Below are 6000 nucleotides of genomic sequence, written 5' to 3' on the forward strand. Positions count from 1 at the left end.
AGCATGAAAAAAAAATTGTAAGACTTATGGTTGTAAGACTTATGCTCCTCTTTATGTTTAAATTCTTAATTTCTTTAACTTTGACTTTTCTCTCCTTATGCTCCTCTTTATGTTTAAATTCTTAATTTCTTTAACTTTGACTTTTCTCTCCCCCTTTGACATAAATCAAAAAGAATATCAGGAAGAGAAAAGAATAATTAGTTTAAGCTCCCCCTGAAGAGTAGCCATTATTTAATGTCTTAGTGTTTCACAAAGAATTGTTTTACTTAAATTAGGAAATGCCTTGGAAAATACTTAGTGTTTTCAACAAAAACTTAGCAAAATTTAGCATTTGAAAATAATTACTTTGGTAAACACTTAGCTAAATTTGAAAAACCTTTTGTGAAAAAATATTTAACTTAGTTAATTTTGAAAAAGGCTATAGAAGTCACTTAGCTAAATTTGAAAAACCTTTTGTGAAAAAATATTTAACTTAGTTAATTTTGAAAAAAGGCTATAGAAGTCACTTAGCTAAATTTGAAAAGAAGTTTTAGCTAAATTTTAACAAGTCTTTTGAAGCTCAATTTGAAATGGTTTTGAAAATGCTTAACTCATTTTCAACAAAAATTAGCTAAACTTAATCTTTTGAAACTAATTGTTGTTTGAAAAAATGAGTTATATAAAAAAAAATTTGACAAAACACTTAAAGGTATATATATATATATATATATATATATATATATATATTTTAAAAAAAAACTTTGCTTGAGTATTTAACTTTAAAAGGATTTTCATAAAAGCTTAACTTAAGTACTTAGCTTTGAAAAACAAACTTAAAGGATTTGGATAATTTTAGTGCTTAGTTTTGAAAAATGATTATATGAAAATCCAAGCTTTTAAAAATAATGTTAATTCAATATAACATCTATCATAATTTTAAGTCAAGTCAAAAATAATTTTTAAAATCAAGTCAAAGATAATCTTTAAAAACAAGTCAAAGATAATTTTTATTTTACAAGAGAACTAGCTTGAAAAGAAGAATTCACTCCCCCTTGATTAATGTTTTAATAAATTCTTAGGTTCTTTTAGTCCAAGCATGAGTCACGTTAAATTATTTAAATTGTTTTGATCAGGTATCAGAGCCCTAAAGTGTAAGCATGCTTAAGCTTAACATTTCCTTCACCAACTGTCTAACCGTTAGCTACTTGCTGATTGCCTAGAGAGCAACAGCTTTCACTTGGTTAGTCAAGTAAAATCATTTAGTCCAGTTAGATTTGACTAAGGCTGGAAGACTTGACTTGATTACTGTTAATAAAGTGTTTAACGCCCAGACTCATATTGATGCACAGTAATAAGCATTCTTGAGTCCAGACTGTACCCTATGCATCTCACATCATTCTATATTTTACAAACACAAGCAAGGTATACCTAGGTATTTGTGAGATGCTCTGACTTAAATCTAGGGGAACAAGATTTCTAGGGTAGATCCTAGGCTAAGTCATATTTTTTGAAAATTCTAAGAAAATGGGATTTTAAAATCATTATTTTTCCTAGATTTTGAAAAGAATAAAAGAACGAGTTTTGAAGTAAGACAGTGAGTTTTGAAAATTAATATCTATTCTACCCAGCACATTCCTATTTGCCTTCTAAGTGAGCTAAACTCAAGTTCAGGTAAGGGCTTTGTGAAGATGTCAGCTAGGTTGGATTTTGACTCAACATAGTTGAGTTCAATATCACCCTTAGCTACGTGATCCCTTACAAAGTGGTGTTTCACTTCTATATGTTTAGTCCTTGAGTGATGAATTGGGTTTTTTGTTAGATTTATTACAAAGTGGTGGTTTGTGCTTGTTCTAGTTGGTCGTATACCATTTGAGTTAGTGATTTGTTCTTCAGATTCAATAGGTTCAGGTTGAATTTTGTCATCTTCTCTGTTTATTGGGTTAATGTTTTCTGTATTTTCATTTTCATTTATTGTGTTGGGTAACTTATTTTCTTCATCAAATATTATATTTATTGTTTCTTCTACTTTTAGGGTATTTTTGTTATATACTCTATATGCTCTACTGGTTGTTGAATATCCTAAAAATATTCCCGGGATTGTTTTTGATGTAAATTTCCCTAAGTAGTCTTTAGTGTTCAAAATGAAGACTTTACACCCAAATACTTTTAAATAGTTTAAGTTGGGAATTTTATTATAATAAATTTCATAGGGTGTTTTATTTTGAAATTTGTTAATTAAAATCCTATTTTGAATGTAACATGCTGTACTAACTGCTTCAGCCCAGAATTGATTAGATAGTTTATATTCGTTTAACATGGTTCTAGCAGCTTCTTGTAGGGTTCTGTTTTTACGTTCTACTAAACCATTTTGTTGAGAGGTCCTAGGGTAGGAGTATTCATGTTTGTACCCATTTATTTCACAAAATTCAGTAAAGTTGTGATTCTCAAATTCTCCTCCATGATCACTTCTTATTCTTTTAATTTTAGTATCTTTTTCATTTTCTGTTAATTTGCAAAAATTACTAAATATTTCAAAGGTTTCATCTTTTGTTTTTAGAAATTTTACCCAGGTGAACCTGGAGAAATCATCTATTATAACTAAGCAATACTGGTTCTTGCTTAGTGACTTGGCTCCGTGTGAATCAAATAGGTCTAGGTGAAGGAGCTCAAGTAAACAAGTAGTCCTACCTAGATTGGTTGACTTGTGGGTTGACTTGGTTTGTTTTCCTTGTTGACACGCATTACAGATTGAATTTTCAATAACTTTTAGTTTGGGCAGTCCTCTGACAAGTCCATTTTGACTCATTTTTTAAATGAGTCTTGTGTGAGTGTGACCCAATCTCCTGTGCCACAACTCAGTTTCCTCTTGTTGTGTTAGAAAACACTTTATCGAGGATGTTGGTAGATAAATGGTGTAGACATTATCTTTCCTTGTGCCCTTAAGTATGATTTTTGGATTATCAATATGTTTGACTATACATTCGGACTTGGTAAAATTAATTGAGTAACCAGTATCGCATAATTGGCTTATACTTAATAAATTAAAATTAAAATTTTTAACTAGTAACACTTTTCGAATAATAAACTCGGAGTTAAGTTCGATATTACCTTTTCCGATTACTTTCAGTTTTTCATCGTTGCCGAATGCAACTGATCCTAGGTTCTTTAGTTTTAGCTTAGTGAACTTCAACCTATCTCCAGTCATATGTCTGGAGCATCCACTGTCCAACACTCATTGATCCAATTCCTACACATAAAGTAGTTGATGGATCAAAAGACAGTTTGATTGAAGTAAGTCCTTAATTTTGCATCCTACCCAATCTGAGTTAATAATTAGTTAATTCTATTGAAGAATTTTTTTTTTTTTGAAAAGTGTTTAAGTTTGAAAAATATTTTAAGTTAATTTTTTAATTTTGAAAAATTAGTTAATTTTTAATTTGAAAAATATTTAAGTTATTTTTAATTCCTTAGTCATCTCACCCGATCTAAATTTTCAATCAGGGACTCCTATAATTTTTGTGAGATGAATTGAGATTCAATTTTAGGAGTATGTTTAACTTTATGTTAGATTCAGGTTTAGCTTTGGGTTTAACAAGTAAGCATTCTTTGGATAAACTTCTGGGCTATGGTGAGTCACAAGGAACTCATTAAAGTAACCATGCCTTCGAGGTTTTCCAAATAGTCCTACCCATTGAACTTAATACTAAACCTTGGTTTAACTAGTTAGGATCCATTTAAGGGTAGCTTCGGTTAGTTCCACTTGGCCAAATACACCAGGTCGAAGTCATATCTTCCTAGACATGCGATGCCCAAGCTTCCCTAACGTACTATCATCCAAAAACTTCACCAGTACCGTGGATCAAGTTAAACCTAGCCTATTTTATCTGACTTAAATTACCCTGCCGGGTAGTCTACTCTTGTTTACCCATTTCGGGTAGATTAGTTGCAGGTACCAGCTATTCTAGATCCTCTTTCTATTTTCAATTGAATTTCGAATGTTAAGTTTAATTTTGAATTTTTAATTGAATTTTTTATTTTAATTTCGACTTTTTAATTGATTTTTTTTTTATTTTAATTGAAATTTTTTTAAATTAAATTTTTTATTTTAATTTCGACTTTTTAATTGAAGTGAATTTTTTAATTTTAATTGAATTTTTTATTTTAATTTCGACTGTTTAATTGAATTTTTTATTTTAATTTTGACTTTTTAATTGAATTGAATTTTTTAATTTTAATTGAATTTTTAATTGAATTTATTATTTTAATTTCGACTTTTTAATTGAATTGAATTTTTTTTAATTGAAATTTTAATTTTAATTTTGAATTTTTATTTTTGAATTTTAATCGTTTTAGCTCCCCCTGGATCATAGCCTCGATATAGTCTATCGAGGTAATGTATTTGATCCTTGGGAACCCAATATTGTCCAAGTCCAATTTGATTGATCAGGTTGGACTTGGCAACCCATGCTTGGACCATTTTTCTATTTGTTCTTTGTATGAGAGATAAATATGACTTATATTTCTTTTTAGATTTGTATCCTAGTCCAGTTCTATTGTAGATTTCCCTTTGAGTTCCAAGAATCAAGTCAAGATTCTTGGATCCCAGGGAAAATCGTTCTAAGGTTGTCTTCAAATCCTTAACTTGACTTTTCAGGTTAGAATTCTCTTCCTCAAGTTTTTGAACTTGAGTTAAGGTTCCAGTCTGAACTGGATCAGTCAAGGATTCGTTATTTGTCGTTTCTTTAAGGAGTGTTACCTCCTTTAGAAGCGACTTGATTCGAATTTTAGACTTAGCTACTTTATGCATTAAATAATTAATTAAGCTATATAAACGATTTTTACTTACAGAGGGGTTTGGCCCTTCGGAAACGGATGCGGATCCGTGGCTTCTCTCGGACTCGGCTTCCGATTCGTCCTCGCTTACGGATTCGTTGTTGTAGTCCCGGGCTGTCAACGTAAGAAAGTTCGTTTGCTCGAGTTCTTCGTCGTCGGATTCCTCGGAAGAAGACTCGTCCCATGTTGCCTTCAATGCCTTCTTTCTCTTTGGTTTCTTTGGATCCTTCTGGTTCAGGCAGTTTGCCTTGATGTGCCCTTTTTGATTGCACCCGTAGTAGGTCACTTTGAATTTGACCTTCGAGCTTGGTTGGGCTTCTTTGGACTGGATAGCTTTTCTGACATCCTTTTTGTTGAAGCCCTTCTTTTTACAGAGTTTCTTTACCAGGTTGACTATTTCGATTGTAAGCTCATCGTCGTCTTCCGAATCTGGTTCTTCTTCTGACTCAGGTTCGGTTCTGCGCTTCATCTTTGATTCGCGCATTCTTCCTGTTCCTGCAACCAAAGCCAACCCTTTCTCGGTCGGGTGTGCATTAGTCTGTTCATGAAGTTCGAATTCTGTAAAAAGTTCATCTAACTTGATAATAGATAAATCCTTAGAAACCTTGTAGGCATCTACCATGGATGCCCACAAGGTGTTCCTCGGAAAGGCGTTTAAAGAATACCTTATGATGTCCCGGTTATCTACCTTCTGTCCAATTGCATGAAGACCGTTGAGCAGATCTTGAATCCGGGCATGGAGTTGGGTGGCTGTCTCACCTTCCTGCAGTTTGATATTAAACAATTTATTGAAAATTAAGTCTCTTTTACTTACTTTGGTGTCGGACGTCCCTTCGTGAAGTTCAATGAGCTTATCCCACAGCTCCTTGGCACTGCTGAAAGGGCCGACGCGGTTGAGTTCTTCTTTTGATAGGCCACACTGGAGGGTGCAGGTCGCCTTGGCATTGACTTCCACCTTCTTAATCAGAGATGCGTCCCAGTCCTCATATGGTAGTGGTTTGCCGGCGCTATCAGTTGGTAGTTGGAATCCGATTTTTATAATCATCCAGACTTCAAAATGAGTCTGGAGATATGCCTCCATCCAACCCTTCCAGTACCCGAAGTCATCTCCGGTGAATAACGGGGGACAGGGACGTACTGTAGCCTTCTTGAAGGGCCATTTTAGATCAACTAAAAAAAATAGACAAC

This window comes from Zingiber officinale, chromosome 3B (genome assembly GCF_018446385.1).
Source record: "Zingiber officinale cultivar Zhangliang chromosome 3B, Zo_v1.1, whole genome shotgun sequence".
Taxonomy (NCBI): domain Eukaryota; kingdom Viridiplantae; phylum Streptophyta; class Magnoliopsida; order Zingiberales; family Zingiberaceae; genus Zingiber; species Zingiber officinale.